General features: G+C 45.2%; 1 protein-coding gene and 1 non-coding gene across 3 annotated transcripts in view; both read right to left on the bottom strand.

Moving 5' to 3' along the window:
• Positions 1-24220, bottom strand: part of LOC126234471 (serine-rich adhesin for platelets-like) — a 121276-nt gene that overhangs the window by 17130 nt on the left and 79926 nt on the right. The gene's annotated exons all lie outside the window — the stretch shown is intronic.
• Positions 21099-21171, bottom strand: Trnaa-cgc (transfer RNA alanine (anticodon CGC)). The gene has a single exon. It is a non-coding gene; the product is annotated as a tRNA-Ala (tRNA).

The following is a 24220-nucleotide window of genomic DNA, read 5'->3' as shown; positions in this document are numbered from 1 at the left end:
GAGACATAGATTTCAGAAAAAATTTTAGAAGGCTGAATTGTTCGGAATTGTGGCACAACAAAAGCCACAAATCCAGCAAAAATTGTCGATGAAACCGCGAGGAGAAGAAGAAGAAGAAGAAGGCACGAAACGCTGTGCCCATCTCCGTACCAATATCAATCATACAATGGTGAGGAACAGAAGAAGCAGTACATCAAGTCGCTTTTGAGGGAGTATATGAAAATAACGAGTAACACTTCATGTCTGCAAAATGAATCTTTCGCTGTGCAGTGGACAGTGACAGATTTGGCTGCCTGGGACTCGAGCCTTTCTCGAGCATATGCTCTTACGGACTGAGCTATCTAGCCATGACTCGCGGCCCTCCCACAACGATGTAGGCGTGCCAGTAGATTTCTCCTCTTTTCCAAAGAAAGTTGCGGAAATATTAATTATGCGCGAGTGGGGGCAGGAAGGGGAGGGGAGGGGAGGGAAGGTGGTAGAGGAGAAAGAGAGAGAGAGAGAGAGAGAGAGAGAGAGAGAGAGAGAGAGAGAGAGAGAGAGAGAGAGAACTGTCAAATCTATCAGTTCAGGTGTCCTTTTCTTCAGCAAACACATATGGAACAAAGTCAAAATTCTTTAAGACATGATGGGCGCTGATGGGAAGCTGAAGGGCGGTGACAAAGCAGAGGTGCAGCCGAACGCCACTATGCAAGTGGAAATCAGTATAAAAGCATCGATATTTGGAGGAAAATTAACATTGCCGGTTGAAATAGTTGTGCACAGTGTATTAGATCCAGAACACCGCCAAATGCAGTCAAATGGTACCGCATTTGATATCAGTAGTATAAAAAGAAGGGACCGGTTGGTAGGACATGTTCTGAGGCATCAAGGGATCACAAATTTAGCATTGGAGGGCAGCGTGGGGGGTAAAAATCCAAGAGACGAATACACTAAGCAGATTCAGAAGGATGTAGGTTGCAGTAAGTACTGGGAGATGAAGAAGCTTGCACAGGATAGGGTAGCATGGAGAGCTGCATCAATCCAGTCTCAAAACTATAAACAACAACAACAACAATATAGTTTATAAGACATCAACGATTCAGATGGTAGAGGGTAACGGCAGGTGGTTCTGTGCGGTCTTGGTGTATGCGTACGTGCCTTTACTGCAGATAGGAAACAAACACCATAAATGACAGCGTGTGTTCTGTACATAAATCAGGATTGTGACGATGCCACGTGGGAAACACTTATCATGAGACGAAAAAGCAAAAAATGGTGCTTACAAGGAAATTGGACACACTATAGTCGTAAAATCGCCAAGAGGTTAACTGTAGAAGTACAGTGATTCATAATTTCCCTAGATTGGGCGCACGATACGGACAGAACGGGAAATATGGGCGAAGTAGATAATTGCCCGAGGCATCGAAACGTTCACTTTTTCATAAAGCAAGGCCCCACGTTACTCTCCTCAACTTGTGCTGATTTACAGTTGCCTGTAACTACCAGCCGTGTACGACAAATTTTGTCAAATGACAAACATCTTGTATTCAAGAAACGACTACAGAAACCTGCTCTAACATCTGAAACAGGCTAGTTCGCTGAAAAACTGATGTACTTCAGTGTGCGATAAAATGATGAGGTTTGATTTAGATGGGCCAGATGGATTTCACTATTATTGATGGTCTGAGAACAGAACAGCTGGTAAGAATGAGCAGAGATTTTGGTGGAGAAAGTGTTAGGATTTGGGTAGCATTGTGCACTAGAGGCAAGTCACATACTGCTTCGCTGAACACAAGAATGAACTCTAAAACGTACACTGAGACGTTAGAGACGGAATTGATTAGAAAGTATGAGGACCTGGGACATGTACGTCTAAATTTGAAGAAGATAATGCATCTGGAAGAATTTCAGTGCATGAACTAAAACGTTAACAGAGTCAATGGCGACGAGAATTTCAGAGATATTTAGGAAGAAGTTTGGAAGTAGTTCGGAAGGAGTACTAACGATGTAATAACACAACAATACAGAGAGTACCTTTACGCCAATTTCAATTAGGGAAATGCAAACGCCGCTTTATTCTGTAACTCGTGTTATAAAGGAAACTATGTAACTTCGTCATGATTGTTTATGTCTTATATGTATATGTTACTTCCGTAATAAATTCAATACTGTATGCTTCAGATATTGTCGTTTACATTCGTAGGAACCCTTCCCTTACACCGATTTCCACTGTTGTAGAGCACTTATCTAGCCATGTCATACGCCAAGCTTGCTAGCAGTACTACTTGTGTTAAATTTACGTTCTGTGACGTCTTTGCACTTGCCGAAGAAAACGAAGAAGTGGTGAAATCAAATAATTCAAGGCAGAATGAGAATTGCTTTACTTTTCGTATAGTTTGAAGGCCATGCGAAGTGCTTCAAATGCCACTGCACTATTATGAGCCAGAAAAACCATCATTAGTACGTCATTACCAACTCTGTCAAGAAGACAATACGATGCACTTGTGATGAACAACAGTGAATGCTGGCTCAACTGAAGGCTGCTTTTAGGGAAAAACCTGAATTAATTGTAACTAGAGTAGTAATAAATTCTTTTAATGTTTGACACCACCAATTATATGAATTCATTAAGTCTCTTAATGCAATGAGAAAATCATTTGCGAACAGATATGGTGGACAAGACTAATGTTACCGACCAAAAATTAATCCTATGGAAAAATCATGTTCAAGTTGATAACATGTTAACATTTCCCATAACTTGAAGGAAGTAACGAAGATTGGGTGTAAGAACCCAAGTCGTCCTGAATGCGAGTCCTGGGACCCCACATTTTGTACAATGCGAGTCCTGGGGCCCTATACTTTGTATCTTTCTCCACTCTGTTGATCGTGTCGGTAGGCGAGCGGTCCGAGCGACATTGTTTCTGGAGGAGAGCCCCACGTTATTCTGTAATCATTTCGAAAGCGATGCTGCACGGTACTAAGCAAACGAGGCGCTGTTGTCAGTTTTCCTCGCGTCAACTAATGAAAAACAAGCTGCCGCAGATCCGCGCTTGTGTACTGCAGTGCTCACAGCGCCACGAACCCGAAGCGGCTAGTAGCCAATACAGGCACGCTATTCTTCGCAGTGCTGAAAGTGTTTGGAGTATGTAGCACTGCTGAAATTTCGCTGACCACGTGTTTCCATGCATGAGCAATAACGATAGGGTATTTGACTGTGTTTCGAAATGCCGTATTATGTCTTTTTATTCTCATTCACATTGACGTCTCGTTTTGGATTTAACGTTTCGGAATATAAGTTAGGAATGGTGTGTGGTACCACACTATACAAATACGCATCTACGTAACACCCAAAAAACTGTTTAAGGGAATATCAAAGAATAGTAAGATGCATGGAATGTGATTTAACTCGTGTCAAGAGATACCACATGACGTAGTAGCCTACTTCCCTATAAGATACATGAACAATTTGAGTCCTAAAAACAAAACTGGTATACATGGTGATATAGTCTAAAAATATTATGGCAGTGTTGTTTCATCTCTGTCTACTGCCGCTAAGGATTCAATTGCAGATAAATACTTGCGACAAGTAAGAGTACAAAGGTGATTGTTGCCGTTTCATTTGCAGTAATTTACGTTGTGCTTTTAGATTTCTGTCTCACCACACACTCAGAAATCGCTACGTATTAAAAAAATGGTGAATCACTTGTCACAAGAAAAAATATGTCACTGTCGCTTGCTTCATTCATAGCAATTTCACCTTTCATTTTTTATACATACGGAAGTCACGAAACCGAAGACACTCATTACTGAGAATGAGAGCTGTCACATGTAAATAAGAACCAATATTGCAGAAAAATACTTAACTTTCACGAATAACAAAACCTCAGAATGGGTTACAAACACGTATTGGGGAAAAAATTTTATACCCAACAGCAGGCGAACCTACGACTTTCAGCAACGGTTTCTTGCCGCCCATTAAAGTTCTTTTTTGACCCATTCACTCGGTTTTCTTTTATTAGAGCCAACACACTGATTGAACACGCTGAGCTACCGTGCAAAGAAGCCTGAACCACTTGGTCACGACAACTAGTACTCAGCAAACGCACTATTCCTGCTGATTTAAATGAAGGGGGCCACAGGCTGATTTCGATGTCGAACGATGATGGTGTAAGCCGTAAGTGCATGAAATTATGGAAGGTTTGCACTATCAGGTTTCACAAAATACCCTTCTATTGTTACTTAGAAGTTGTAAAAGCGTTTCGATAATTGATAACTAAACTGTTTGCGGGGAAAAAAAGTACGCAAAGCCAGCTTACAGAATAGCATCTTAGGCTAACGAACCGAAAATGACTTCAACTACCGAGGCTAACTTAACGCGCCGATCGGCATGAAAGATACGGAATAGGGTCCAGTGTGCTAACCACTGTGCCACATCGCTCGGTCTCGAAGTCGAGACAATCATTTGTTGAACAGGTTGATTGACTACATATCAGTATTTGATTTCAAGAAGAGTTCTCAAAGAGATTCCAAGACTTTGCATGACTTAACATAGATTTCGATTTATTTATCAGACCATTCTCGAATTTGGCTGCTGTTGTACCACATTACTTCCAACTAGAGCTGACACCTGGCTAAACAATGTGTTTGTCCAATCAATGACTTTATAAGCCTAATACTGTGGGCTTTCCGCCGGCCACGGTGGTCTCGTGGTTCTGGGCGCGCAGTCCGGAACCGTGCGACTGCTACGGTCGCAGGTTCGAATCCTGCCTCGGGCATGGATGTGTGTGATGTCCTTAGGTTAGTTAGGTTTAAGTAGTTCTAAGTTCTAGGGGACTTATGACCACAGCAGTTGAGTCCCATAGTGCTCAGAGCCATTTGAACCATTTTTTTGTGGGCTTTCCGTAGGTCTGCCCACAGTATTAGCCCCATCTAACATACGTCCTTAATTTTGTAACTAAACCACTTGCATGGAAGAAAAACTAAACGCTGAAAATGAACACTACTGATAACATCACGCTTCACTTATTGGCGTCTTGGAAGTAGTAGCACTGTGCTGCGAAAACGTATTCCTTCGTTTTCCGTGAGCATACCGTCTTATTGACACAACTGCACGGAACACCGCAGATGATGACTATATATTGTAGGAGCGTTTTTGTTTTGTATGTTGGCATACCAGTTGTTACGGGATCATTTATTGATTGTCGTTTTTTATTTGTAGTTCACTGTTGCTATTTGAGTTTACATATTGTCGTTCTGTTATTTTGAGAGTGAGTGAAGCTGTGGACTGTAGAAAATCGAGTGCCAAGTGGAGGAATCTGAACATTTATGATTTATTCTCCTGTTTGAGTTCAATAGACGGTTAACGGCAGTGGATGTAGCGAGGAACGTCTATGGGGATAATGCCATCGTACAGAACACGGCAAGAAAATGGTTTTCTCGTTTTAACGAGAATTGTTTTGACATCACATCACTGACTCTCCACATTCAGGAATACATTCGGTTTTTAATGAAGATAGTTTAAACGCATTAATCCACAGTAATCCATGTCGTGTACTCAAGAACAGGAAAATGTTATGGACTATGATCATTCCACCATCGTGCAGCATTTGCATGCAGTGGCGAAAGTTCAAAAATCAAGTGTATGGGTGCCGCATGGTCTAAGCCAAAATCACAGAAATCAGCGGGAGGTCGTATGTACATCTCTGCTTGCTCCTCCTGAGTTGGCTCACGAACAACACCAACAATTCCTAACCTGTATCGTTACCGGTGACGACAGATGAAACTTTTATGCGAACATAAGAAAAAGAAAGGGATGGCCGGGTCCAAACAAAGCAGCAACTTCCCGTACCTAAACTGTACTCAACCACAAAAGATAATGTTATGCGCCTGGTGGAACAGCGACGGTGTGGTTTATTATGAACTGTTTCCCCGAGGTGTAACCATCACCGCTGACATTTATTGTCAACAACTGAGATTTCATCCAGAAGCAATCCACGAACAAAGACCAAGAATACTGCGTGAGCTTCTGCCCGCTTTCTGCTAGACTGACAAAAAACACAGAAGTTTGGTTGAGAAGTCTTTCCGCACCCACCTTATTCACCTGATCTTTCGCACTGTTTTCACCTTTTTCGCTCTCTATCGAACAACCTTGTAGGACTTCCTTTCCGGATGGAAACTGCGCTCCGAACATGGCTCGACGATTTCTTCGTCTCAAAACCACGTGATTACTACACTCCGGGAATTGGAATGTTAGCCCAGACAGTTGTAAACTGTGAAGGAGCGTACATTATTGATGACTGATGTCTCTTATGTGAATCTGTTGTGTTTATTAGACTAGTGGAAAAACGCTACGAACTTGTGTACCAACCTAATACTTTGGAATTTTGCCGTTAAACGTAACATATGGAGGTCAAAATACAATTAGCCCGGTAAATGTGCATTTGGTAACAAAGTAATCTAAATTTGTGGAACAACTTACTGAAAATAAACGACAGTAAGGAATATTTCGACAAGATGCGGCAACAGCACACATTGCACATTCAAACTTCGTACCAACTTGTGACATGTTCAGATCTCCTGCCCTCCAAGACTGCCTGATCTCTCCCCCTCTGACTTTTACCGGTGGGGGAATTTACGTAGGCTACACACAAATAATCTCCATACACAGGAAGAGCTACAGCATAACCATTAATACGCTATTATTGGAGTTCCACAGGCAAATCTGCTACGCAATTTGATAAAACGCGAACAGTGTCGCATTCATGCCAAGTTTGCTGTTTACAGCATATTCCGTGAACACAAGTGGTTCTGTTTAGTAACTAGAACCATTGCCTTCTTATCGGACTTACACTTTCACTGTCAGAGTTTTATTTAAGCCAAGTAAATGAAATATAACACGTAAATTAAAGCTACTTCACAAAGGTTTTCATGATTACTTGTTAACAGTTGAATCATGCACACGACCTGCATACTGATTTTTAAACAACCCGCCTGGCTTATGAATTCGGCTATTTTGATTGCTTTTTAGTATCTAAGTGGTCAATTTACGCCTCATATTCAGTACTACATCGATCCCCCCTATATGTACAGGGTGTTTGGGTCCTAGTGCAGAATTGTAGCTATTAGTAGCAATATGTTTTTAGGATGTTTAATACCTCCAAGTATGTGTGGCAAGGGCGAGCCATTAATGTTTACTTTCCTCTGAGCAGCAGGTCAGGTGTTGAAGTGTGGACGCGAAAGGTTAGTCTTTACTGACAGGTGTAGCCCACATTAAGGTGCACTTATGAGCAAGCAGAAAACATTAGTAAATTATGTGACGTGTTGGTGGGGAGTTTATTAGACACGAAGAAACAAAATCGAAGACTCTTAAAATAGTTACATATTACGGTACCAAATAGCAAAAAATCTGTACAAACACCCTTAACACACTATACATGCTTCTTTTTAAAACGCTAAAGGAAATACTAATTTTTTTTTCTTCATCAGCGTTTTAACAAATATGATACCCATTTTGCGCAAAGTGTCTCGTACTTCAATCGCTCATATAAAATGTAACATTCTTTCTTCTTACATGTCTCTGTACATTATGTATAGTTCTTGGACCTTCGTAAAGGTTCCGTCGCGACTCAAGTCAGCCACCCACTTTCTAATTGTTCAAAGTGAAGTAACAGACGTCTTACAAGCCTCTACTACGTTCGCACCGCGAGATGACAGCTGGGAGATGGGGAGAGGCATGATAAGAACGAAGTGCCGCGTTGGCATGCATAATGTTAATAGTGAAGCCAAAGCGCAAACATCAGCCGTAAAACATTGTTAGCGTGCTAAAGTGGGCTAATGTCGGTAGTTCACGCTGTTGCGAAGGCGCCAACAGCCACGGTAGTAAATGAGAAATGCTTTACGGTCCCTCCCGCTGCGAGTGTCAGTTTGGCTGCGCCGACAGATGCTGCTGCTGCTAATTCTCCTGGAGCAGGGACACCAAAACAGACAAAGTTGATATGATACGCATTTAGACAGCTTTCTTCAGTGAACACAGTAGCGTTATGACTTGCAGTGTTTACCAACATGTGTCAATATAAAAGAAAATGCAGTGGCATAATACGATGCTATCCATTGTGACGTTCGATACGGCTACACATCTCGTGTCAACTTGTACGACAGATAAATATATTTAGAAAATTTTTAATGCTACCATTTCCTTATTAATGTTGAAAACATAACGTTAGTACTGCAGACTGTTTTGTTCGTGTATTATAATTGCAGCTATGACTTTAGAAAATGTGTAGTTTTTACTTCGCACAAGTACAACACTCCAATTAAGCAAAAAACATGGTATGAAATTACAAGCAAAAAATGCTTACAATTACCACAAATAAATACTAGACGAGGTTTTATTCCAGGTACGAAATTCCCATAGATCTAAGTGGATACTGAACTTACGTGGCAGCAACACGTAGACAAGCTAACGAAGATCAGTTGGTACAGCCTGCTGCGTTTAGAAATCTCTATGTGGACATGCAGACGACACTGCTGCGCATTTTGACTACTTTAATTGAACACTGTCATATGGTATTATCTTCTCGGGTACTGTAGCCAAGGCGAAAACAAATATTTATTCTTAAGAACTGTGCAATTTGAACATTGTCTTAAGCTGATAAGTTAGCATCTCGCACAAGTCTCTGCAAGTACCTGCGCATTCTCACACTAACGTGACAATACATGTACTTCCTAATGTGTATGTGGATAAAAACAGGATAGTATTTAAAATTAAGAATGCTATTAACAACCGCAATTTTACAAGTAAAAGTAATTGCTGTATGGCTATACATCCCTACCCAGTATTCACAAAGGTGTTTTATATTTTGGTACGAAAATGTGCAATACTACGGAGAGACATTAGACAGAAAATTGAAAATCCCAAGATATTCAAAAACTGATTACAAGAATACCTGATTATCCACTAGCCCTACCATTAATCACAGTATTTGGTCAGAAAAACGTAAGTTCTGAGTAACTCGAAAGTTTAATACAAACAGATCTTGATTACTTGTCAGTATAAAGATAACTCTTAAGTAAATGTTTTGTTTGAGACACTAGATAAAAGCAGAAGCCGAAATTACATAACGCTGCTCTTGGCTGTTGATGTACACAGTGTTGACTAATACTGAATGCGGGAATTAACAGTCTTTGAACGCGGAATGGTAGTTGGAACAGGACGCATGAGATATTCCATTTCGGAAATCGTTACGGAATTAAATATTCAGAGATCGTTACGGAATTAAATATTCAGAGATCCACAGTGACAAGAGCGTGCCGAGAACGCCAAATTTCAGGCATTACCTCTCACCACGAACAACGCAGTGGGCGATGGCCTTCACTGAACGACCGAGAGCAGCGGCGTTAGCGTAGAGCTGTCACTGCTCTCAGACAAGCAACATTGCGTGAAATAACAAAAATCATTCTGGGGAGTACGACGAACATATCCGTTAGGTCAGCGCGGAGAATTTTGGGCTGTGGCAGCAGACGACCGGCCCGAGTGCCTTTGCTAACAGCACGACATCGCCTGAAGGCCTCTCCTGGGCTCGTTACCATATCGGGTGGATTCTAGAGACAGAAGCCTTAGCCTGATCAGATTAGCCTCCATTTCAGTCGTTATGAGCTAATGGTAGGGTTCCAGTGTGGCGCAGACCCCACGAAGGTATGGATCCAAGTTGTCAACAAGGCACTGTGCAAGCAGGTGGTGGCTCCATCATGATGTGGACTTTATGTATAAGCAATAGACTGTGTCCTCTGGTCCAGCTGAACCGATCACTGACGGGAAATGGTTATGGAAACCATGTGCAGCCATTCATGGATTTCATGTTCCCAAACAACAATGAAAGTTTCATGGATGACAATGCGCTATGTCACCGGGCCATCCGCGATTGGTTTGAGGAACGTACTGGACAATTCGAGCGAATGATTTGGCCACCCAGATCGCCCGACACAAATTCCCTGGGACATAATCTAGTGGTCAGTTCGTGGACAGAATCATGTACCATGTACCAGTAGCACTTTAGCAATTGAACGGCTACAGAGGTAACATGGCTCAATATGTCTGCAGAGGATTTCCAACGACTTGTTGAGTCCATGTCACGTCGAGTTGATTAACTACGTCGAGCAAAAGGAGGTCCGACACGATATAAGGAGATATTCCATGATTTTTGTCATCTCGGTGTGTAAAAATGACATTTTGTCTATGGAATGAGTGACATTCTTTTGTAAAATTTTTTTTGTTTATTTATTGACGCAATCCCAAGTTTATGACACAGCCATAACCGGTTTCGGCCATACAATGACCATCTTCAGATTCTGAAGGCGGCATACACTTAACACAGGTTCATGCGTTGTCAAACTCAAACTCAACAAAAATACAACGCATGAACCTGTGTTCAGTGTATGCCGCCTTTAGAATCTAAAGATGGTCATTGCATGGCCGAAACCAGTTATGACTGTCATAAACATGTGATTGCGTCTATAAATAAACAAAAAAAATTTTACTCAGTAACTTCACTCGGTCAAAATCGCTGAAGGCTCTCCATGACGGTATTTGCCGAACGGGGGGGAGGGGAGGGAGGGAGGGAGGTTCAAATGGCTCTGAGCACTATGGGACTCAACTGCTGAGGTCATTAGTCCCCTAGAACTTAGAACTAGTTAAACCTAACTAACCTAAGGACATCACAAATATCCATGCCCGAGGCAGGATTCGAACCTGCGACCGTAGCGGTCTTGCGGTTCCAGACTGCAGCGCCTTTAACCGCACGGCCACTTCGGCCGGCGAGGGAGTGAGGGAGGGAGTGAGAGGGGGGTCTTAAAGCTTGTATTATTAATGGACCAGTGAAAATGAAATAACCAAATCGAAAATTACTAACGAAAGTTAGAAAAATTGAAATTCCCTGCTGATCTGTAGACCATGATAAAAATCCCAATAGACACTTTTGTAGTGATTTTATTTATTTGCGCGACGTTCAAATGGGCTAGATAACAATGGATGTTTGAATTAGTGCCGTCACGCTTTTTTATTTTAGGTTATTGGCTTTCGGGTCGTTCGCTTTCACCGTATCAGCAACTGAAAGATGATAAGACAGCGCATTGGAGACGATTTTCTTGTCAATTACGATGATACGAACGTAAGGACATCACGACTCCCAGTCCTCGAGCGGAGAAAATCCCCTACCCGGCCGGGAATCGAAATCGGCTCCTTTCGGTTAGCAATCTGCCACGCTGACAGCGCCACTACCGAGGCGGACATCGTGACGCTTCTGTCGTCGCGCTAGTTCTGCAGCGTATGGATCAACACGGTGCTTTCCAACAGTGTCATAGGCAACGAAAGATCTAACCAGGCGATCCTCTTCGGTTTCAACAACCGCCTTATACACTAGGCTTTTTACATGTCACCAGAAGAAAGTATCGCCACTAATGAGTAGTATCTCTCCCTATCGACCTTTGAGGAAACGTCTTGGATTACCTGTGCACTGTGAGCTGCGGCTCATGTTGGAAGACAAAGGCATGCAAATACAGTACCTGATCAGAAACATCCCGACGTAATGCGCAAGTGCCACCTGGACGGCACGAGGAGTGGATGTGCCAGTATAAACGGAGGTGAGGAGTATTGTCTTGTAGGCAGAGAAGCATTGACAGCAGAATGCGTCGGTCAGGAGTACTCAGCTAATTCGAGTGTGGACTAGCCATTTGACCTCAGCAGAGTAACAAATTCATCAGGGACATTTCAACCCTTCTAAATCGGCCATAAGTGACTGCTGGCAATGTTACTGTGAAGTGGAAACGCGAGGAAACAAGAACAGGTAAATCAAGACTAGGTAGATCACATGTACTTACTGACAGGTATCGTAAAGCATTGCGGAGGTGGTTGCAAAAAATGAAATCCGCGGAAGGGATCACACCTTAGTTCGGAAGTGCTACCAGCAGCCCTAGCACAACGATTCCGTCTACGAAGTAAAAAAGAATGGAGTACGAAGATCGAGCAGCTCCTCCCCATGAGCCACTAACTTCTGGAATCATTCCTGAGAGGCCTGCGGGTTGTGTAAAGAGCAACGCGAAGAAGAGTGGAAACAAGTTATTTGGAGTGATTAATCACGCTATACCCTGCGGAAATTCGATAGATTGATTTGGGTTTGACCAATGCGTGAAGATCGTTACCTGCCATCATGTGAGGCGCCAAAAGTCAAGAGGTTGGTTGGTTGGTGGGAGAAAGAGACCAAACTACGAGGTCATCAGTCTCTTGTTCCGAATAAAACAATGCCCCAAGTGTGAGAATAAAACAAACAGGACTGACAACTCAAAACGGAATGAAAGGAAAAATTACAAGAACGATGAAGGGCAACAAACATGTAAATGGACAAAATGGGGCAAGAGATCCACAGAAACGCAAGAAACTGGACGAAGAGATTAAAACAACAAAGCATATTACCACGGCTGGCTGACCATGAGAATAAAAAAGGAGACGCCAGCCACTCTGCAACACAGTAAAAAGTCCACCCTAGAAGCAGTAGGGTGGAGGACACAGAGGGACAAAGGACATGCGCTACAACTTAGATCAAATGGTAAAACCCACCCTCACGAATAAAACGGAAAACTAAGTCAGCCGATGAGGCGTTGTCAAATAAAATTAGCGGCAACGAGTCCGGTAACCCAAGATTTCGTCGCTGGGTAGTCAAAGTGGGTAAGTGCACCAGAATATGGGCCACTGTCAACTGGCGCCGCACCGACACTCAGGCGGGTCTTCAAGGCGCAGGAGGTAACCGTGGGTCACCTAAGTGTGGCCAATGTGGAGCCGGCAGAGGACAATTGATTCCCTGCGAGAGGCCCACATGGAAGTCTTCCACACATTCGTACTCTCCTTAATGACACACAGTTTGTTTTGTGTACTGTTATGCTATTCCATCTCCCAAAGCCGAAAAACCCTACGGCCGAAGTCAGAACGCAGGCCAGGTTCAAAGATGCCCCTCTCCAGAAGCAGTTTCCGCGTAGCCTGTTTGGCCTGACGGCAAGTTCGTTGCCTGAGGTGTCTACGTGTCCTGGAGTCCACACGAGCACCACTGAAAGATGGGAACAGTCGAAAGCATAGATGGACTCCTGGATGGACGCTACCAAAGGATGGCGAGGGTAGCACTGGTCAATAGCTTGTAGGCTGCTCAAGGAGTCAGTACACAGAAGAAAAAATTCCCCGGTGCATGAACGGGTGTAATGAAGTGCACGAGAGATGGCCACCGGCTCTGCAGTGGATACACTGCAGCCATCGGGCAAGGAATGTTGTTCAAAATTGCCTCTGTGGACGTAGACGAAGCCAACATGACCATCACCCATCGAGCCGTCGGTGTAAACCAATTCAGAGGCCCGGAACACGTCAAGAATCGAGAGGAAGTAACAGCGGAGAGCAGCAGGAGTACCCGAGTCCTTAGACTCATGCAAAAGGTCCAGACGAATCTGCAGTCTACTTGTACACCATGGAGGTGTATGCGGATGGACATGGATGAGAGGTAGTGAAGGGAAGGACTCCAGTTCAGACAAAAGGGATCACACGCGAACCGCAGTCGTTAACCCTGACTTGGCCGCCGATGCGGGAGATGAACTGCCGCGGGTGTAAAAAGGAGACGGTAATTCGGATTCTCTGGAGAACTACGAATGTGTGAAACGTAACTGGAGAGCAGTTGTGCATGTCGGATCTGCAACAGAGGGACTCCGGCCTCCACCAGGACACTCGTCACCGGACTCGTTCTAAAAGATCCTGCCGCTAGGCCAACGCCACAGTGGTGCACTAGGTCGATCACATGGAACGCTGAGGGCGCCGCCAAACCATACACCAAGACTCCCATAGTCAAGGCGGGATTGAATAAGGGCTTTGTAGAGCTGCAGCAGGTTAGAGTGATCTCCCAAAAGTAGGAAAGATTTAGGCTCTGAGCACTATGGGACTTAACATCTGTGGTCATCAGTCCCCTAGAATTTAGAACTACTTAAACCTAACTAACCTAAGGACATCACACACATCCATGCCCAAGGCAGGATTCGAACCTGCGACCGTAGTAGTCGCGCGATTCCGGACTGAGCGCCTAGAACCGCTAGACCACCGCGGCCGGCGAAAGATTTAGGAAGTTGATCAATCAGTGCAGCTAATACGAGTACATTCAGGGGTACTGCACCATCTGGAGGAAGCTATACACTGCAGACAATTATTTCCTGCGTCGTCCGTCATCCGTATTCTGACAGCCAAGGCTTCAAGAGGGGATTTGAAGGGGCACAGTTTCACTACAGACTGAGTTTACGACATAAACGCGAACTCCACCTGATACTCGATTATAGTCGCAACTGTTGCTTTAATATCCCTTACAGCCATGCAGGGCAGGGGTCCACATTGCGTGGAACCAGGTTTCCTGGAGGGTAATGCAGAAAGCAGGTGTAATGCTCAACAGTTGCCATAGCTCACCCATGCGGTGGAAAAAAACGCCGCAATTCCACTGGAGAACGACATCATCGTGAGACTGGGAAGGTATGGAACATTCAATGAGGCGGTTTATATCTCAGGGTCATCTGCCGCGACCGAATTTTTGCCTGAGCAGTCTATATCCATTGTGTCAGAGTGTCCAGCGAAATCCAGATCCTCAGTGGACGCCAGAAGCACCATCCCATCCTCAGACACAAAGCTTGTAGTTAGCGTAGGTGTGGGTGCCAATGCAAGTTCCTTTTTCTTGGGGGTTTTCTTTTTCGATTGCTCGCATTGTTCCTTAGGTTTCCTGGCTGGGAGGACTTCACTAAATCAGTCCCTGGGACTGACGATGAGCATCAAGCCCTACAACCAGCTGATTTTGGGCTCTTCAGCCACTGGCAGGTGTCATCTTTCCCACTAGCAGAAAAAGGGGAAGGGAGTGACCCAAGGGACACCTTCTTAGCAAGAGGAGCTGAAGAAGCCTTACACTTCTCCGGCTCAGAAGTGGGGGACTGAATTCTCCGATCGTTGGGGGGGGGGGGGGGGGTGTTGTCCCTGAAGTAGGTAGTGTGGGAGCAACAGGGAGGGAAGTGCCCCCCCCCCCCCCACCATCAAGGGGCAGGTGTAGTCTCTCAGTTCTGAGAGGAGACAGGAATTCGAGGAACTGATGGGGTGACAATGGTTCTCATAGCAGTGGTGTATGAGGAGATCATATGCACAGGACGTAGGTGCTCAAATTTCCTCTTAGCCTCAGTGTAGGTCAATCGGTCCAAGGTCTTATTTTCCATGAATTTCCTCTCTTTCTGTAAAATCCTGCCAGTCTGGCGAGCAAGATGAATGATGCTCTTAGCAGTTGACACAGAGGGGAAGGGAGGGGGGCACATGGAGTATTGGGATGCGATTTATGTACACAATCTCGACAGGTGGGGCTGGAAGTACAGCGGGAAGACATATGGCTGAACTTCCAGCACTTGAAGCATCACATCGGGGGAGGGTTATATGATTTGAAGTCACAGCAGTAGACCATCACCTTGACCTCCTCCAGCAATGTGTCACCCTTGAATGCCAAGATCAAGGCACTGGTGGCAACCCAGTTATCCCTCAGACCCCGATGGACGCGCCAGACGAAATGAATACCTCGCTGCTCTAAATTGGCGCGCAACTTGTTGTCAGACTGCAAAAGAAGGTCCCTGTGGAATATAATACACTGAAACATATTTCAGCTCCTATGAGGTGTGATGGTAACAGAAACATCCCCCAACTTGCCACAAGCGAGTAATGCCCGTGACTGGGCAGAGGAAGTTGTTTTTATCAAAACTGACCCTGAGTACATTTTGGACAAGCCCTCCACCTCCCCAAACTTGTCCTCCAAATGCTCCACAAAAAAGTGAGGCTTCATGGTCATGAAAGATTCCCCATCAACTCTCGTACATATGAGGTACTGGGCCAATTAGCTTCACTGCCATCCTTAACCTGGCGTTCCTCCCATAGTGTGGCCAGGGAGGAGAACGACTTTGGGTCATATTTCTTAGCATTTGCCCACTTAGAGACTGGTGGCGGCGGACCACCAGCAAAAGATGATGTACTACGTTTCATGGTGAGTCATCCACCCTAATGCCACCCACTCCGACCAGGGTCCCTTCCCATGGGCGCCACCCAGCTGCAGCAAAGGCCACCTGGCAGGATGGCCATTGCTTATTGGTCTACACTGAGGCTAAGAGGAAATTTGAGCGCCTACATCCTGTGGCTATGACCATCTCATACGCCGCCACTCCGAGAACCGTTGTCGCTCCGTGAGTTCCTCGAATTCCTGCCGCCTCTCAGAACTGGGAGACTACACCTGCCCCTTTGATGGTGAGAAGCACTTCCCTCCCTGTTGCTCCCACACCACCTACTTCAGGACCCCCCCCCCCCCCCCCCGCCAAACAATCGAGGATTTCAGTCCCCAATTCTGAGCCAGAGAAGCGTAAGGTTTCTTCAGCTCCTCTCCCTAGGAAGGGTCCCTTGGGTCACTCCCTTCCCTGGTTTCTGCTAGGGGGAAACATGACAGCCACCGGTGGCTGAAGAGCTCAAAAGCAGCTGTTGGTAGGGCTTCACGCTCATCCTCAGTCCCAGAGACTGATTTCGCTCTTCGGGAAAAATTTTGAAAAATGGAGGTCAAACCCTACAGGGGACCATCACATAAAGGCCGAAAAGTGTCAGACCTTTTAGTTGCCTCTTACAACAGGCAAGAATACCTCGGGGTTATTCTAACCCCCAGACCTGCAGGAGGGCAACAGTGAAGAGGTGGTGTTCTTATACGGGAGTGTTCTTCATGGACAGTGTGTAGTCCCCTTATAACGCTTAACAAAATGCTAAATGCGGAACATATTTCACAGAATTGTGTACTGCTTACATCATAGGAGTTGTTTCAAGACGATTTTATCAGCATGACGATGCACCCTACCATAAAGCAGCGTCGGAGGCCAATATATGTGAAGAATATCGTTCCTGAAATGGACTAGCGTTCCAAGAGTCCGAATCTGAACCCAATGGAACACACTTGGAAAGAGTTAGGAAGTCGACTTCTCCCCAGATCCGAGTGTCCATATCCAGTACGTTTTCCACTTTCGGTTCTTCAGGAAGAAAGAGCTTCTATTCGTTCACAGACGGTCAGAAGCCTCATTGAAAGTATCCTGAGCAGCATTCAAACTGTGATCAACGTGAAGGGTGAACACTCCCCATACTGATGCCCAGTGAGACGTGTCCGGACACTTGATCTGACAGTGTACACGACTGTTGCAACTAATGACCATTCTCTGTACAAGCATGATTCATGGCAGAAACCTGTGTAAGAACGCAACTTTTGATCGACCATAAAACACTGTAATCCCCATTTGTTCAAAACGAATCGAAGTCTGATGTCAACAGGAGGCAAAATCTACCGTTTCTGTGGTTGCACGTGGCGGTTGGTGTTCTCGGATTGCTCTCAAGAAGTACCGTGCGCGACAAGTTTGGCAAGCAGCTCAGCTGAGAGTAACTGACCGCTTTCCAGACACATGTTCAAGCATTGCTTGTTCTAAGTCACAGGCGCACTTTTTTAAAGTTCTGTTTGCTTACTCCAAACGCGGTTATCGGTGGTTATCGGTCGATTCTCTCCCGCAGTACCGTCCATCATACGGCGGCGTGCTGATAAGGAATGTCACCGAATTTTTTATGTCAAACTCGTAATGCTTTTTAAATTAAACGTTACTAACATTCTACATATTTATTCTTCGTCAACATACACTACTGGCCATTAAAATTGCTACACCAATGCAGATGATAAACGGGTATTCATTGGACAAATACACTCCTGGAAATGGAAAAAAGAACACATTGACACCGGTGTGTCAGACCCACCATACTTGCTCCGGACACTGCGAGAGGGCTGCACAAGCAATGATCACACGCACGGCACAGCGGACACACCAGGAACCGCGGTGTTGGCCGTCGAATGGCGCTAGCTGCGCAGCATTTGTGCACTGCCGCCGTCAGTGTCAGCCAGTTTGCCGTGGCATACGGAGCTCCATCGCAGTCTTTAACACTGGTAGCATGCCGCGACAGCGTGGACGTGAACCGTATGTGCAGTTGACGGACTTTGAGCGAGGGCGTATAGTGGGCATGCGGGAGGCCGGGTGGACGTACCGCCGAATTGCTCAACACGTGGGGCGTGAGGTCTCCGCAGTACATCGATGTTGTCGCCAGTGGTCGGCGGAAGGTGCACGTGCCCGTCGACCTGGGACCGGACCGCAGCGACGCACGGATGCACGCCAAGACCGTAGGATCCTACGCAGTGCCGTAGGGGACCGCACCGCAACTTCCCAGAAAATTAGGGACACTGTTGCTCCTGGGGTATCGGCGAGGACCATTCGCAACCGTCTCCATGAAGCTGGGCTACGGTCCCGCACACCGTTAGGCCGTCTTCCGCTCACGCCCCAACATCGTCCAGCCCGCCTCCAGTGGTGTCGCGACAGGCGTGAATGGAGGGACGAATGGAGACGTGTCGTCTTCAGCGATGAGAGTCGCTTCTGCCTTGGTGTCAATGATGGTCGTATGCGTGTTTGGCGCCGTGCAGGTGAGCGCCACAATCAGGACTGCATACGACCGAGGCACACAGGGCCAACACCCGGCATCATGGTGTGGGGAGCGATCTCCTACACTGGCCGTACACCACTGGTGATCGTCGAGGGGACACTGAATAGTGCACGGTACATCCAAACCGTCATCGAACCCATCGTTCTACCATTCCTAGACCGGCAAGGGAACTTGCTGTTCCAACAGGACAATGCACGTCCGCATGTATCCCGTGCCACCCAACGTGCTCTAGAAGGTGTAAGTCAACTACCCTGGCCAGCAAGATCTCCGGATCTGCCCCCCATTGAGCATGTTTGGGACTGGATGAAGCGTCGTCTCACGCGGTCTGCACGTCCAGCACGAACGCTGGTCCAACTGAGGCGCCAGGTGGAAATGGCATGGCAAGCCGTTCCACAGGACTACATCCAGCATCTCTACGATCGTCTCCATGGGAGAATAGCAGCCTGCATTGCTGCGAAAGGTGGATATACACTGTACTAGTGCCGACATTGTGCATGCTCTGTTGCCTGTGTCTATGTGCCTGTGGTTCTGTCAGTGTGATCATGTGATGTATCTGACCCCAGGAATGTGTCAATAAAGTTTCCCCTTCCTGGGACAATGAATTCACGGTGTTCTTATTTCAATTTCCAGGAGTGTATATTATACTAGAACTGACATGTGGTTACATTTTCACGCAATTTGGGTGCATAGATCCTGAGAAATCAGTACCCACAACAACCACCTCTGGCCATAATAACGGCCTGGATACGCCTGGCCATTGAGTCAAACAGAGCTTGGAAGGCGTGTACAGGTACATCTGCCCATGCAGCTTCAACACGATACCACAGTTCATCCAGAGTAATGACTCGAGTATTGTGACGAGCCAGTTGCTCGGCCACCGTTTACCAGACGTTTTCAATTGGTGAGAGATCTGGAGAATGTGCTGGCCAGGACAGCAGTCGAACATTTTCTGTATCCAGAAAGGCCCGTACAGGACCTGCAATATGCGGTCGTGCATTATGCTGCTGAAATGTTGGGTTTCGCAGGGATCGAATGAAGGGTAGAGCCACGGGTCGTAACACCTCTGAAATGTAACGTCCACTGTTCAAAGTGCCGTCAATGCGAATAAGAGGTGACCGAGATGTGTAACCAATGGCACCCCATACCACCACACCGGGTGATACGCCAGTATGGCGATGACGAATACACGCTTCCTATGAGCGGTCACCGCGATGTCGCCAAACACGGATGCGACCATCATGATGCTGTAAACAGAACCTGGATACATCCGAAAAATGACGTTTTGCCATTCGTGCACCCAGGTTCGTCGTTGAGTACACCATCGCAGTACACCTGTGTGTGATGCAGCGTCAAGGGTAACCGTAGCCATGGTCTCCGAGTTGATAGTCCATACTGCTGCAAACGTCGTCGAACTGTTCGTGCAGATGGTTGTTGTCTAGCAAACGTCCCCATCTGTTGACTCAGGGATTGAGACGTGGATACACGATCCGTTACAGCCATGCGGATAATATGCCTGTCATCTCGACTCCTAGTGATACGAGGCCGTTGGGATCCAGCACGGCGTTCCGTATTACCCTTCTGAACCCACCGATTCCATATTCTGCTAACAGTCATTGGATCTCGACCAACGCGAGCAGCAATGTCGCGATACGATAAACCGCAATCGCGATAGGCTACAGTCCGACCTTTATCAAAGTCGGAAACGTGATGCTACGTATTTCTTCTCCTTACACGAGGCATCACAACAACGTTTCACCAGGCAACGCCGGTCAACTGCCGTTTGTGTATGAGAAATCGGTTGGAAGCTTTCCTCATGTCAGCACGTTGTAAGTGTCGCCACCGGCGCCAACCTTGTGTGAATGTTCTGAAAAGCTAATCATTTGCGTATCACAGCATCTTCTTCCTGTCGGTTAAATTTCGCGTCTGAAGCACGTCATCTTCGTGGTGTAGCAATTTTAATGGCCTGTAGTGTTTTTATATGTCAGCTTAGTCACCCTGTCGACGAACACATTTCTCCCAAAGAGAGACCAGTCTGTTGATACTGTCACTGAAGACTCTTTGAATGAGTTGATGGAGCCACAACCTCACCTGTGCTCTCAACGCTTCACCAGTATCGCAGTGAAGTCTTCGAAGGTGTTCGATATGTTTTGGAAAGAGATGAAAGTCGGATGGAGCCACGTTGGAACTACGAGTATATGGACGACGATCGATAACAGTCAGTCCAAGGCGTCAGATTATTGCAGATGTCGCAGCGCGCTTGTGTGGTCTGGCAATGTCATGCTGAAGGAAGGGGTAGTTAACGTATCGACGAGCTCTTCGAATTCCAAACACTTTTGTAGCACGCTTCTTCTTGGTGGTGGTAGTTAGTGTTTAACGTCCCGTCGACAACGAGGTCATTAGAGACGGAGCGCAAGCTCGGGTTAGGGAAGGAGTGGGAAGGAAATCGGCCGTGCCCTTTCAAAGGAACCATCCCGGCATTTGCCTGAAACGAATTTAGGGAAACCACGGAAAACCTAAATCAGGATGGCCGGAGACGGGATTGAACCGTCGTCCTCCCGAATGCGAGTCCAGTGTGCTAACCACTGCGCCACCTCGCCCGGTCGCTTCTTCTTCACACAAACGCAATTACGTTACACACTGCCATGTTACACGCTACGATTCAGAGCCCTCTAATGGCAGAGGGCTGCAAATATATAGACACATGCAATAAAAATATAGTGTGTTAAGACTGTTGGTTTATTTAAGAAATTCAGAGGCATCACTCTTCAGCATGTTCTCATATTTGCATCTGCCCACTCTCCCCCTATGTATCAATGTTCGACAAACTACATCGATCACAGATTGGCTTAGATTCAAGGTAGAGCACAGAATGATAGAATAAAACTTTATGAAACTAAATGTAACTTTAGCGTGAAATAAAAAAACAATTGTAGTAAGTTTGAAACAGTAGGTCACTGCTCATCTGTGAAATTAGAATCTGCTTTTGTATGAAATTCACTATATCCAGCTGCATAAACAAGCATGATTACATGGGTTCGATCGTACGTGGCACACTTCAGTTCCTTGGTAGGAAACTGGGAAAATAGAGGCAGCGTATAAAAGAGATTGGTGCGATCCGTCCAAGAATTTTGCTAAAGTGGCCGTAGGTGGTGCTTAATAGGGCTAACAGGAGATACGGAACGTATACAAAGGAGGACATACGAAACGTATACAAAGAAGGACGGCACTAATAGTCACAGGTTCGACTGACTCACGGTAGAGTGTTACGGAATACCTGTAGAAACTGTCACGCTTGAAGATAGACGCCCACTATTCCAGGAAATTCAACATCTATTTCGGGAAATATGACTCATTAAGTCCTGAATGTGTGAACGTAGACTGATAAAGCAAATGTTTAGCAGTCTGACAATTAGTGCTTATTTAATTACTGTTGTAAACCTACTGGTCACAGCTATCTCCTACAGCAGATGCTAATTTTTCGTCAGGGATTCTTGCTCCTCTGGTCTTTAGATTCATTAATCTACAAAAATCTATTAACAGAAAAGGAGTCTTACAGATAAACGATACTGCTGGGTGGTTCAAGAATCATCTTGGTATTTTTAACGTTTTTATTCGGTTATATCCATTCAGTATCTTGTGAGCGCAATATAACAACCTCATCAAACATGTTTTAGATCACGAGGTGATGACCCTCGTCGTAGCCTCTGGATATGATATGTTCTAGCAGAACAATGTCCAATCACACGAGGCGAGGCTGGACTGAAATTTGTACTCATGCCTAACATTTTACGACAAATCCTCATCACAGCACATCTTATATTAAAAGAGGTTATTCTTTTCCCCGAATTATATTTGCAGCGAGAGATTAGCTCGTTGCGTATGAACAGGGCTACCTGAAGCATTGCAAGGGCCTTCTCACAACAGAGAGCCTGTGGGTGGTGTCTGTATCTGGAGTGTTTAATAGAGTGTCGGGAAGTGTGGGGTATTTTCTTCTTATTCTTCTTTCTGCATACACCCGACACTTGTCCATTAAGTCGTCCTGGTTCTCATTATTGATCTTTCCATCTTTTCCTCATTCTTCCTACGAATCTTCCGCAACCCGGGTAATAATTGGTTATTAATTTTGATATTCTTCCGTCTTCCGTTCTTGTGACATGGTCCTTTCAGTTGTTCCTGTATTCGTTAATTTACTCATGTGAGCTTTTCACTTCCGATTCATCTCTAATGTCAGCATTCCTCCTCCTGTCGGATAGTATGCACCCAGCCCACTCTTCTCAGGAATCCCACCTCCAATGCTTGAAATCTTCGCTCATTTCTTTTTGTTACAGCGCACGGCTCACTTCCCCATGTCATGGTTGCTACTGATATCGTTTTGTGCAACTTAAGTAATTTTTCCTTTCTTAAGTTAGTTCTGCAGGTTCTATAGATCGTTCCGTTAATGTAATTATTAAACACCTCTATTTCCTTTTTTATGCCCATTTCCGCCATTTATTATTATCTTGCTCTGTATTGGCTGATGACTCCTGAAAGCCGTAACTTTTGGTTTCTTTGAAGATATTAACAGGTTATACAACTAAGCTGAGCAACTGTTTGGAGAGTGTTCTCGCATCAGCCTTCACAATTTTATCTTCAGCAAAGAGTAATGTTGCAGAATAATTTCCTTGGGTTGAAATCGTAAGTATAAAAATTTAATTTACTTATCCTAAGCACGTTGTCAATATAAATATTAAAAAGAATCGGAGGCAAACAGCATCCTTGTCTTACTCATAAGTTTGTACAGTTCTCAGAGCTTCCATTTCCTGCACTGGAAATGTCTGATCCTTTGTAATACGCTTTCTGATCTCTATACTATGTGCAGGGATACTCCTCCTTTGTTGATTACCTACAGCTGCTTTTGTGTATTTACTTTACCGAAAGCTTCCATAGAGTCTATGAAGTGTGTGAAGCCCCGTTTGATCTTCAAGCAGAATATTTTCAACATTTTCTGCTACTATCTGTTGCTATTGTAGAGTATAATTCACATCCCGTTCTTAGCAGGGGCCCGTATAGTTTTCACAATTACTTCTGTCTCCTTTCATCTAAATAGATAGCACTTTAGCTAATTTCCAGTAGTCTGGGAGATATCTGCATTCGGAAAAGCATACAGGGCGTGAGACGGGATACCAATGGTGAACACATTAATGCAAGTGTGATACTGTTGTTTGTTAAGTATTATTACACTTCTGAAACTTTGAAAGAACAGTAAACCTATTAATTTACAAAAACTGACAACGCTATCGAGAAACTGACGTAGATGAATGACTTTCACACTGAATGCACCCCGCTTTGTTAATCTGCACCAATGATTTCAGGGAAAAGGCGCTGATCGACGCTGTGTTCTGTTGGAGGAAAGGAAAACGGACATCTTAGTGACTTTAATCCGCCTTGAGTGAATTTCTCTAGGTCACGCTTTCAGCTAGCAAATGTTAGAGCCTGAGAGTGCGATCTTCAAGTGACACGCATAGTGACGGTCTGAATGATGACCCAAAAATGACATCTCCATCTGTGCATGACTGTCAGCCAGATTATTTTTCAGGGCTCTCCATCAACCACCGTAAACACTAGTCTTCAGAAAGCTGACCCCTAAGAATAACTTATCTCGCTCCA

The sequence above is a fragment of the Schistocerca nitens genome, chromosome 2 (assembly GCF_023898315.1).
Source record: "Schistocerca nitens isolate TAMUIC-IGC-003100 chromosome 2, iqSchNite1.1, whole genome shotgun sequence".
Taxonomy (NCBI): Eukaryota; Metazoa; Arthropoda; class Insecta; order Orthoptera; family Acrididae; genus Schistocerca; species Schistocerca nitens.
Note: the sequence above shows the minus strand (reverse complement) of the source record. Positions and strands in the feature narration are given on the sequence as shown.